The following is a 12,455-nucleotide window of genomic DNA, read 5'->3' as shown; positions in this document are numbered from 1 at the left end:
AATTTAAAGATAAATCTTCTGAGATATTTCTGGGAAAAGTTTTCCGTTCTGATTTAGGGTGGGAGGCAGGGGACATGAAGAGAAATGCTTCTCTTTCTACCTTTAGATTTAGTTATCTGCAAATATAATTCCTAGAGCTATGGCAGCCATCTTGTGACCATGAGGGACAACTCTGAGGATGAAAACCTACATGCTGTGGATGGCAAAGGGAAAAGGCAGAAAGCAACTGGGGTGGGTGCTCAATGACATTGTTGTGCCCCTGAATTAACCAAACCTGGAAATGATACCTCTAGCGATAATAAACCTTATTGTTTAAGCTATATTTATATTATATATTCTGCTAGGCGGCTAAGCCTTAGAGGTGGGAGAAAAAGGAGGAGAGCTGACGGTAGCACAGCAGAAGAGGTCATCAGAGAAAAGCCACTTCTGTTGAGGATTTTGACTTCTATTGGGTGTACAGTGTAGAATTCTGTTCCACTCCTTTGGGGAGGTTTCAGTGAATTTCACATTGTTTGTGAATACTTTTGGTGCTAATGGATTGTTATGGGGGACTTGAAGAAGCGTTGACGTCTACGTCAAGAATGGTGCTTAGGACTTAGTGCTTTCATTACTGGGGCCCCGGGTTTGAGTGAACTGGGTTGGGGAACTAGGATCCTGCGGGCCTAGTGGCACAGCACCAACCCCCCCCCCCCAAAAAAAAAAAAAGAATGGTGCTTAATGAAAACAGAGATGCACCTGGGAATAGCAGTACTTCTAGGTCATGTAAGGATTAGAGATCCTATCTGTCAAGCATCTAGAATGATGCCTAGAACTTAGGACATATGCAATAAGTTATAGATGCTCTTATTATCTTATATTACCAGCATTTTTATTTTTTTATTTTTTGGTCATGCCTTGTGGCTTGTGGGATCTTAGTCCCCTGACCAGGGATCAAACCCAGGCCCTCGGCAGTGAAAGTGGGAGTCCTAATCACTGGACTGTCAGGGAATTTCCACCACTATTATTATCTCACCTCCTGATTTGTGTCCAGAAATTAGATGCTCATGGGTGGGGCTGTACTTGGGGGCAGACCCAGCAGTAGGCTTTGAGAAGAAGCTCTGTGACAAAGACGTGTAAAGACAACAAGTAGCCAAGTATCACTGGCAGGAGCCCTGGCAGGGGGGCAGGGAAGGCCAGCAGAGCTCCTATGACCCTACAGATGGTGTAAAAGGCTGGATCAGAGGCTGGAGGGGGAGGGAAATGGGAAGTTGTTGCTCAATGGGTATACAGTTTCAGTTATGCAAGATGAAGAAGTTTGGGAGACCTGTTCACAGCAAATGCATGTAACACTACTGTATTGTACACTTAAAAATGGTTAAGATGGCAAAGTTTGTTACGTGTTTCTTACTACAGTTAAAAAAAAAAAGGTGAGGTGGGGGAGGATCCTAGTTACTAGAACTAAGGCCTACAATCAGAACACGCTGAACAGAAGCCTGACAATTGTTTGGAGAGAGGCTTCCTGAGTGTCCCCTGATTAGAAAAGGACTGGTTCTAGAGCTCAAGTTGAGGCTTACCCTCAACCTGCCATGTAGAAGTCAAGTTGCCTCAGGGGTGGTGTAATACTTTGACTCCGCGCTTCCACTGTAAGGGATGCAGGTTCAATCCCTGGTCGGGGAACTAAGGTCCCTTGCATGCCACGTGGCACCAAAAACATAAAAATAAAAATACAAAATAAACAGTGGTATAATACTGTGTGCGTGTGTGTGTGTGTGTGTGTGTGTGTGTGTGTATGTGTATCTATTCATATAGAATCTCTTTATCTCTGTGCTTGTCGTGTGTGCGTGTATCTCCTTACCTTACTCAACCTCTCAGAAGGGCCTTAGGTGTCAACCTAATTTCTCCTGGCAGCCATGGGGAGCCTTCAAAGCTAGGGACTTGCTTTGGTCACTGGACGTGAAAGGACATAGCATAGACACCATTTGAACTGAGGTTTTAAGGACAGTTGTGTATGTTTCCACCTACTTTCTTGCTCTTTTCTATTCTAGCACAGGAATGGCATGTCTCAAACAGGTGCTGCTCCTGTAGCCTTGGTCCCAGAATGTGAAAACACATGGAGCAGAAGCAGCGCCTTCACCGATGTGGTGGTAGACGTGATAGCTGGATGTTACAAGCCACTGGGAGTCAGGGAGTCATTCGTTACTTTCGTAAAGCTGACCAACACATTTGGACAATCACCTTCTTGCCAACACACAGAATCAGGAAAAACAATAAATCATTATATTGTTTTAAGCCATTATATTGTAGGGTCCTTGTAAGGCAAGAATGGATAACTTTTGGAGCATCCTGTAAAGAAGGGATGTCAGCTTGATCCCAGACAGGGTAGAAAGAGAAAAGATAAATTTGAGAAATATTGAAAGGGTGTATTTGAACTCTTTCAATCCCTAATGATTAGAACTTAAGCAAAAAATGGAATCTGTTGGCTAAAAGCACTGAAAAGGATTGAGGACTCAAATGATGTCACAGGGTTATTTCTCTCCATCTCTTGACTCTACTTTCCCTTGGTTGGGTTGATACTCTAGACTCTGATCTATAGATTCCAGCAACCTTGGATACAGCATCTCCAGGTTCATGTCTTCCCAGGTTCAAGTTCAGTTTTCTACTGAGCTTCTTTTCTGGTCCTGCCTAAAAAAGTCCTGAGATTCACTCTGAATAGACTGGCTGAGGTCATAGGCCACCCCTGAGACAACCCCTATGGCTGGGGGGAGATGGCAGTGGCTACAGGAGAGGGTGTATTGGTTATGAGTCTCCCTTCCTTCCTTCCTTCCTTCCTTCCTTCCTCCCTCCCTCCCTCCCTCTCTCTCTCGCTTTCTCGCTTTCTTTCTTTTTCTTTCTTTCTTCCTTCCTTTCTTCCTTCCTTCCTTTCTTTCTTTCTTTCTTTCTTTCTTTCGCACCACAGGGCTTGTGGGATCTTAGTTCCCCAACCAGGGATTGAACCCAAGCCTTCAGCAGTGAGAGTGCAGAATCCTAACCACTGGACTGCCAGCAAATTCCCAGTTATGGGTCTTTCTGTTGGAACTGAACCAGGTTTTTTGAAAGGAGAATTTATTCAATGATATAACTAAAAAAAGAGAGAAAATTTCATGAAATATTTCAACTTCAGGTGCAGTTTGATTTAGAGCTAAAAGAATGTGACCAAGATTCACCTCTTGACTTAAAAATGACTGCCAGCTGAGATACTCTTCCTACTGAGGATTTTGAAAACCAAGGAGAAGTGGGTTTGGTGACGATAACAGGTTGCCACCAAGTGTTTGGGGTTCTTCTTTTTAATTGGTTTCTGCAAACATCCATAGCTGTAAGATATTAGTCTTGATGTACGATCATAGGTTTGTGTGTAGTAAGGAATTGTTCTTTAAGTTCATTATTGTTCCAACTGCCCAAGAGTATAAATGAATCCAACTGGCAAGAGTGTAAAATGAATCCAGATTGCCCAAGCTTAGATCCTGGCTCTCACAGTGATTAGCTGTGTGACCTTGGGCAAGTCATTTTAACTACTCTGTGCCTCAGTTGCTCCATCTGTAAAATGGGAAATGGTATTATTGACCTACCTTGTAAGGTTGTTAATAATGCATGTGAATCACTTAGAACAGTGCTTAGAACATGTTAAGTGCTCAATTAATTATTGTCATTTCTGCAGTAAACAAATGACTACTAATGAAGATGGGTGTTCAGAATTATGGCTATTTCAAATGGCAGGGCTTGGCTTGGTTCAGATTTTCCTTTAGCAGTGGGTGACTTGAACTGTATCTGCTCATACTGTGGGTCAGAAAACATTCTTATGGTATTTTTCAAAAAATATTTATTTATTTATTTATTTGGCTGCACTGGGTCTTAGTTGCAGAACTTGGGATCTTCAGTTGAGGCGTGTGGGATCTAGTTCCCTGACCAGGGATTGAACCCGGGCCCTCTGTATCAGGAGTTCAGAGTCTTAGCCACTGGACCACCAAGGAAGTTCCTTTCTATGTATTTTCAATGTATTCATCTTCCCAGCCGTGTTCCCATCAGTTACTGGGCTATATAATCTTCCCAGAGAGAAAACTCCCTACATTGTGCTCCTTTGATATGAAAGAAAACCTAAGCAAAGCTCAACTAAATTCTAAGGAGAAACAAACTAAAGCTTTCTTTAATTAGAATATTTTGCAATCCAGCTTTGAATAGTAAGGACAGAGTATTGTCCTCTATCTTTTTATTATCTCATTGCATAATCTTGCTTCTCCATTTTTTTTTTCTTTATGAAGCTTAGAAAAACCGGAATTTCCAAATAAGCATGACGTTAGCAGTTCATATCGTGATGAGCTGTAAGTTACTCATAGCTTCTCCTGGTTATTTTTGTTTGGGTTGTTTTGTGTAGTTGTGATTGATAGAACAATTGTCCTGTGAGTCTGGAATTATCTGGGCTCTGGCTGCTCGCATTCCTATCTGTAACATGTCCCTCTGTGAGAGTGGCAGGGATTAAGCTCTGTGGACACATTATCCACAGCTCGCTCTCTCAGTTTTGGATGCTGTTACACAAGGCTCCGTATTGATCTGAAAGTGGGGAGAGTGGGAGGGGCTGGAGAGACGCTTAGATAAGTTGAAGTACTTTCAAAAGTTCTGGAGTGTGCATCTTGCATGGGTTTTAGCTCCAAGCTAAAGGGTGGTGGTGAGGGGGGAGTGTGAATTTTGCCTCATTGCTCTGCAAGTCAGACTTAATCACCAACAGACATCCTGTTCAAATGCAAACATTTGCTGAACATGTTCCTGAATTAAATTTTAGGGATGGTTTGGGAATCAGAAATCTCTTGGGTCAATTTATGGGTTTAAACAGCCACCCACATCTTAGGTTTCTCCAGGGCAATTCAACTTGTTTTCCTCCTATAGAAGTTTGATGTCATAAATGAAGAAACAAAAATATGCGTGTCGAGGGCTTCCATGGCAGCCCAGTGGTTAAGACTCCGTGCATCCTGAGCTTCCTCTGTAGGGGACATGGGTTCGATCCCTGGTCAGGAAACTAAGAACTGGCATGCCTTGCGGCACGACCAAATATTAAAAAAAAAAAAAAAAAGCGTGTCCTATGATGTTTTTAATTTTTAATTTTCTCTGGTGGCACAGTGGTTAAGAATCCACCTGCTGGCAGAAGACCTAAATAGGCATTTCTCCAAAGGAGACATACGGATGGCCAAGAGGCACGTGAAAAGCTGCTCAACATCACTAATTATTAGAGAAATGCAAATCAAAACGACAATGAGGTATCACCTCACACCGGTTAGAATGGGAATCATCAGAAAATCTACAAACAGTAAATGCTGGAGAGGGTGTGGAGAAAAAGGAACACTCTTACATTGCTGGTGGGAATGTAAATTGATACAGCCACTATGGAGAACAGTATGGAGGTTCCTTGCAAAACTAAAAATAGAACTACCATATGACCCAGCAATCCCACTGCTGGGCATATACCCAGAGAACACCATCATTCAAAAAACACATGCACTCCAATGTTCATTGCAGCACTATTTACAGTAGCCAGGACATGGAAGCAACCTAAATGTCCATCAACAGATGAATGGATAAAGAAGAAGTGGTACATGTATACAATGGACTATTACTCAGCTGTAAAAAGCAATGAAACTGGGACATTCTTAGAGACATGGATGGACCTAGAGACTGTCATACAGAGTGAGGTGAGTCGGAAAAACAAATATTGTATATTAACACATATATGTGGACTACAGAAAAATGGTACAGATCAACCAGTTTGCAAGGCAGAAATAGAGACACAGATGTAGAGAACAAACATATGGACACCAAGTGGGGAAAGCGGGGAGGGTTGGGGGGGAATGAGTTGGGAGATTGGGATACCAAATAGTACACTCTAAATATATGCAGTTTATTGTAAAAAATAAAAAGTTAAAAAAATCTTTTTAAGTAACCAGCAAGATTTATTGAGTACTTATGGTATGAAGAAAATATTGGTGTTGAATATTTGAGTCTCAAAAGCTTGAACTTTTGATCCCTAAACATAAATAATAATATTTTTATTAAGTAATTAAAATGTGCTGGGCATTAACTGACTACTTGACAGGTGTAGGTATTTCTAGCTCTACTTTATAAATAACTGAAGCTTTGAAAGTTTAAGAACTTCCTGTGGTCCCAAGTCCAGCAGAAGATAGGAAATGAACACAGGTCTGTCTGTTTCTAAATCTGTGTTCTTTCTAAGGCAGTGCTGTCCCATGGCACTTTCTGTGATAATGTTCTGTATCTCTGTGGTCCATTATAGTAGCCACAGTATTGGTGGCTATTGAGCACTTGAAATGACACTTGTGTGACTGAAGAAATCAGTTTTTAATTTTATTTAAATTAAATTAAAATAAATTATATTTAAATTTAACAGCCACATGTGGCTAGTGGCTGCACAGCTGTAGGACATCACATTGTCTGGTCTATAAACACTCAGGGTACTGTGACTTCTTGCGTAGTGGATCTGGACAGTGAAGAGTGCAAATGTGAACAAGTAGTTGGAGAAAAAAATAACCTTTCATCCCAATCAAAGTCATTTAAATCGCAGATTTTAAAGGAAGGTAGACCTCAAAAGACTCACACAATTTAGGTGGGAAAAAATTCTTTTGGAAAGCTTCTATTGTATATTTTGCCTAGGGATTATTACTATATTGGCAATGTTGGCTATAAGAGACAGCAACTTGAAAACAGGGAAAAAAGTTGTGCCTAGAACTATATTCTTACTGCAAGATTCAGTTCTCTAGGCGTTTTCCAACCTAGGGAACCATGAATAACCCACATAGCAAGGACAGAGGAGTATTTTACAATCAAATTAATTAACCAAGCTTTTTAAAAAATTAATTAATTTATTGGCTGCTTTGGGTCTTCATTGCTGCGCACGGGCTTTCTCTAGTTGCGGCAAGTGGGGTCTTCTCACTGCGGTGACTTCTCTTGCTGCAGAGCACAGGCTCTAGACTCACGGGCTTCAGTAGTTGTGGCATGTGGGCTCAATAGTTGTGGCTCACAGGCTCTAGAGCACAGGCTCAGTAGTTGTGGTGCACAGGCTTAGTTGCTCCACAGCATGTAGGATCTTCCCAGACCAGGGCTCAAACCCATGTCCCCTGTGTTGGCAGGCAGATTCTTAACCACTGTGCCACCAGGGAAGCCCTAACCAAGCTATTTTGATTTTTACTTTCAGATGTCTCCTGCCTCCGGTTATTCTGTTTACCATGGATGGTTTTACAGCTGAATATTTACAAACTGGAAACTTTACTGCTCAATATTAATACACAGACTGTCTCCTACAAAGATTGATATGCAAATGAAACATAGATTCCTATTTAATAGAAGTCTACATGGTAGCCCCTTTTTTTGTCTGACCTTTGGATTTATGGTTTGTCTGGATAGGTTTCAGCTCTGCTGACTTGATTGCAAAATCTCTTTTCACTAGAGACTAACTTTTCACACTTCTTTAATTCCTTTCTTGGTAACCAGTCTACCTAGACTTTTTTTTTTTTTTAAACAATTGACTATAACTTCAGTGTCCTATGGAAACTCTTTCATTTATACTAGATGAAGGCTGTGTCTCCATGTGTTGTGGGCCAGAACAAGGCACATGGCTCTCAGAGGCAAGGGTCCTACAGGAGGCAGGTAAGCTGGCCAGACCCTGCAGATGCCCCAGCTCCGGGCTGTGGAATTACTCCTGGCCCCATCACTCTGTGTACCTACACTCAGAAAAACAAATTAACAATGTGGACCCTGGAATCAAATCACCTAGACCCTGTTTCCTCATGACCATATAAGAGTTACTGAACATTTTTTGACCTGATCATGGGAAAGGAGTCCATTCATTCACTTTGTTTGTTATTGATTGATTGATTGATTGATTGATTTAAATTTTTGGCTGTGTTGGGTCTTCGTTCCTGAGCACGGGCTTTCTCTAGTTGTGGAGAGCGTGGGCTCCTCTTTGTTGCAGTGCACCAGCTTCTCATTGCAGTGGCTTCTCTTGTTGCAGAGCACGGGCTCTAGGTGCACAGGTTTCAGTAATTGCGGCTCGTGGGCTCAGTAGCTGTGGCGCATGGGCTTAGTTGCTCCGCAGCATGTGGGATCTTCCCAGGCCAGGGCTCGAACCCGTGTCCCCGGCATTGGCAGGTGGATTCTTTTTTTTTTTTTTTGAACCTTTATTGAGATACAGTTAACATACAATAAACTGCATATAATTAGAGCGTACAATTTGGTATCCCAGTCTCCCAACTCATTCCCCCCCAACCCTCCCCGCTTTCCCCACTTGGTGTCCATATGTTTGTTCTCTACATCTGTGTCTCTATTTCTGCCTTGCAAACTGGTTGATCTGTACCATTTTTCTGTAGTCCACATATATGTGTTAATATACAATATTTGTTTTTCCGACTCACCTCACTCTGTATGACAGTCTCTAGGTCCATCCATGTCTCTAAGAATGTCCCAGTTTCATTGCTTTTTACAGCTGAGTAATAGTCCATTGTATACATGTACCACTTCTTCTTTATCCATTCATCTGTTGATGGACATTTAGGTTGCTTCCATGTCCTGGCTACTGTAAATAGTGCTGCAATGAACATTGGAGTGCATGTGTTTTTTGAATGATGGTGTTCTCTGGGTATATGCCCAGCAGTGGGATTGCTGGGTCATATGGTAGTTCTATTTTTAGTTTTGCAAGGAACCTCCATACTGTTCTCCATAGTGGCTGTATCAATTTACATTCCCACCAGCAATGTAAGAGTGTTCCTTTTTCTCCACACCCTCTCCAGCATTTACTGTTTGTAGATTTTCTGATGATTCCCATTCTAACTGGTGTGAGGTGATACCTCATTGTCGTTTTGATTTGCATTTCTCTAATAATTAGTGATGTTGAGCAGCTTTTCACATGCCTCTTGGCCATCCGTATGTCTCCTTTGGAGAAATGCCTATTTAGGTCTTCTGCCAGCAGGTGGATTCTTAACCACTGTGCCACCAGAGAAGCCCCATTCACTTGTTAATTCATTTATTCATTCGGAAAACATGCATGAGATCCAGTTATTCTTGGCTGGGGAACACAAATATGTACAAGCCATTTTAAGGGTTTCCAGGTGAGTGAGAAAGACAAAACTCAACAAGTCGCAGCAACACGGAGCAGTAGGTAAGTTCTTCTGTGGATGAGAGAAGGATATTGGTCTTGGTTGGAAAGAGGAGCAACTAACATGAACATAGCAATTTCAAAGCACTTCCTCATGCATTTTAGAACCTGATTCTCACAAAAACCCAACAATTCAGAATCCTCATTTGTAGGTGAGAAGATGATTCAGGGAAGGTAAAGTGACTTGCTTGGCTTGCTCTGGTAGGAAGTCACCCCAGGGTCTGAGTTTTCAGATTCTGAAGTTCTCTCCACTGTACCATGCTGGGAAAGCTTCGTGGAGAAGGTGGCCTGTTGGGCTGAGTCTTTAAAGAGGGAGAAATTTGACAGTTAGAGCTAGGCCAGGGACTTCTAGGTAAATAAAAAAGCAAAGATGTGAAAGCTTGAAAGATTAAGACATACTTGAGAAGGGATGAGTAGAACATGTTAGCTGAAGCATAAGCTCTGTGTAGGGATGTTAGAAAAGAGAAAAGTGTACTGCAGTGTGGCTGAATCACACATGATCTTAACCAGTAGACTGAGGAGTTTAGAAATGATTTGACAGACAATCGCAGAAGGAGAGGCATATACTGAATACTGGGAGAAGAGTAACATCAGGAAGATCTGGAGAAATGAGTCAGACTGTTGTGGAGAGGGTGAGGAGGCAGGGGAACCGGTTAGGAGGCATTAAGGTAGACTTGCTGGTGACATGGGAAGAAGAGTCAGATTCAAGCAGCATTGAAAGGTGAATTGACCTCGTGACTGACTAAGGGAGGGAGTTGAGAGAGGCAAAGAGTAAAGAGGGTTCTTAGCTTTGAGTAGAATCCCTGAAAGAGTGGTTATGCCATGAGCAGAGTCGGTAGATTTGCAGAAGGAGCTGACCCAGGGGGAAAATCAGCTCCTTCTTGGGTCTGTTGTGTTTGAGTTGCCTTCTGACTGTTTGTGTTGTCACCTGACTGTCCACTGGGAAGGTGGGTAGTGAGTCAGAGGAAGAAGAAAAGTTTGACTGACTTCCCAGACAGAGAGCCCTTCCTTCCTGTCTCTGCTCTGCTCCCTACCCCACTGACCATTAATCTAAGTGCCTGATGAATAAAATGTTTGGTAGGTGGTGGACACCCAAAGTATGTTTGGAAAAGAAATTCATTTAAAAGAAGAGTTGATGGGACTTCCCTGGTGGCGCAATGGTTAAAAATCTGCCTGCCAATCAGGGCACATGGGTTCAATCCTTGGTGGGGAAGATCCCACATGCCCTGGAGCAACTAAGCCTGTGCGCCACATCTGCTGAGCCCATGGGCCACAATTACTGAAGCCCGTGTGCCTAGAGCCCATGCTCCGCAACAAGAGAAGCCACCTCAATAAGAAGCCCGTGCACAGCAATGAAGAGTAGCTCCCACTCACCACAACTAGAGAAAAAGTCCACACACAGCAATGAAGACCCAGCGTGGCCAATAAATAAATAAATAAATAAATAAAAGAGAATCTGCCTGCCAGTGCAGGGGACATGGGTTTGATCCTTGGTCCAGGAAGATCCCTCATGTGGTGGAGCAATTAAGCCTGAGCACCAAAAACCTACCGAAGCCTGTGCTCTCCAGAGCCCGTGCTCCGCAACAAGTGAAACCACCGCACTGAGAGGCCAGCGCACCACAACAAAGAGTGCCCCCCACTCCCACAACTAGAGAAAGCTCCAGCGCAGCAATGAAGATCCAATACAGGAAAAAAATTAATTAATAAAAAAAAAATAAAGAGTTGTCAGAAGTTTGGGGACAAAGGTTCAGACTAGAGTGAGGGAGAAGAGGAGATAGTCGTTAATGGTGAGAAGCCCCAAATTTGAGTCACTAGAGATAGTCTTTTCCCAGAGATGAAGAATTTCGGAAGGCCTGGTAAGGTTTCAAGTGGTAGAAACCTGATCCAGTTAAGAATGTGGAGAGACTCTGGGGCCGGGGTACCAGATGTGTGGATGTTGAAGTCAACAGGAGTAATGGCAAAGGGTAAAATTGACAAAGTTAGACTTGGGCAAGAAGGGACCCTGCTCTTTTCTTTGCCATGCTGCATAGCTTGTGTGATCTTAGTTCCCCAAGCAGGGATTAAACCCAGGCCCTTGGCAATGAAAGCTTGGTGTCCTAACCACTGGACCGCCAGAGAATACCCGACCCTGCCCTTTAGAGGACCTGACTCTGGCTCGCTTCTGCTGCACTCCTCCCCATGGAAAGTCCATGAGGCCAAGTGGTCATGCTCACTGGAACCTGTGCCCCTAGACCCAGTTCTGTGTACCAGGGCCCTGGGATTTCCTGTGCAAACAGCCAAGCCTACTTCCAGGGTCTTCCCAGGCTTCTTTCCTGGGTCTTTTTTCCTAGCGGCACATGATACCACAGCTTTGCACACTTTAGGCCTGAGCAATGGCGAAGGGGCATCTCTTGAGGTGGGTAGGGTGATGTGAAAAGAGCTTTGGGGGTGAGTGGCAGAACTTGAACATTGTAGGTATGCATACATGTTCTCAAGGTCTATTTCAGTGTGGGGTGGAGCCAGGATGGGAAGAGAAGGGGAACAAAAAGTGGGCTGGGGGCTGGCTTCCGTCCTTCTTTGCACAGCCACATTCTGAAGCAGAAGTCCAAGAAGTCAAGAAATTTAAATTCAGACCCAGACTTCCAGGTTGTAAAGGAAGTGCATTTGTCAATGTCAAAGGTTAGACTATATTTTAAGTTTGTAAGCTTGATTTATAACTTTTAAATTTTAGATATGTGATACATAGACCTCTGTTTGGGATCTTGCCTTCATACATTAGGAAATCAGCAGGTTATAAGGATCTTCTTGCTGTGAGCCTTGACACCCACCACACGTTTGTGGCGATAACTTGTTTTACTGTCTGTCTACTCAGATATGAACTTGTGTGGAGGCAGGATACCAGCCTGTCTTGTTTACAAATATAACCCAGTGTTAGTGCAATGACTAACACATGGTAAGTGCTCACTAAATATGTCTAAAACTCTAAAATGATAACTTACACGATGCGTGATAGCAAGTAGGATGACGAGAAGAGGTACAAAGGCGTAATCTGAAAAGAGAACTTCTGTAATAGAGATTGAGCAACAGCCTGGAAGTTTCTTTTCTGTCAGTAAGGAGGAGTGGCAAACATGCAACCTCTATCGCCTTAAGAACTAGAGTTCAGGTAATCTATTTATTCATTCTAAGCTCTAGGTGTTTTTTTCTCCCCATCAAGTGAATGTTTGGACCAGGATCACACAATGCGAGGGCCTGGAATTCTTAAGAGACTGATTCCCTAAAGTGCATTAAAAAACATGAATCGACATTTGAA

At 42.8% G+C, this 12,455-nt stretch overlaps 1 non-coding gene across 1 annotated transcript; it reads right to left on the bottom strand.

Moving 5' to 3' along the window:
- Positions 1–3,913: 3,913 nt before the first annotated feature.
- TRNAR-CCU (transfer RNA arginine (anticodon CCU)) lies at positions 3,914–3,986 on the bottom strand. Its single transcript has one exon. It is a non-coding gene; the product is annotated as a tRNA-Arg (tRNA).
- Between the last annotated feature and the right edge of the window lie 8,469 nt (positions 3,987–12,455).

The sequence above is a fragment of the Hippopotamus amphibius genome, chromosome 14 (assembly GCF_030028045.1).
Source record: "Hippopotamus amphibius kiboko isolate mHipAmp2 chromosome 14, mHipAmp2.hap2, whole genome shotgun sequence".
Taxonomy (NCBI): Eukaryota; Metazoa; Chordata; class Mammalia; order Artiodactyla; family Hippopotamidae; genus Hippopotamus; species Hippopotamus amphibius.
Note: the sequence above shows the minus strand (reverse complement) of the source record. Positions and strands in the feature narration are given on the sequence as shown.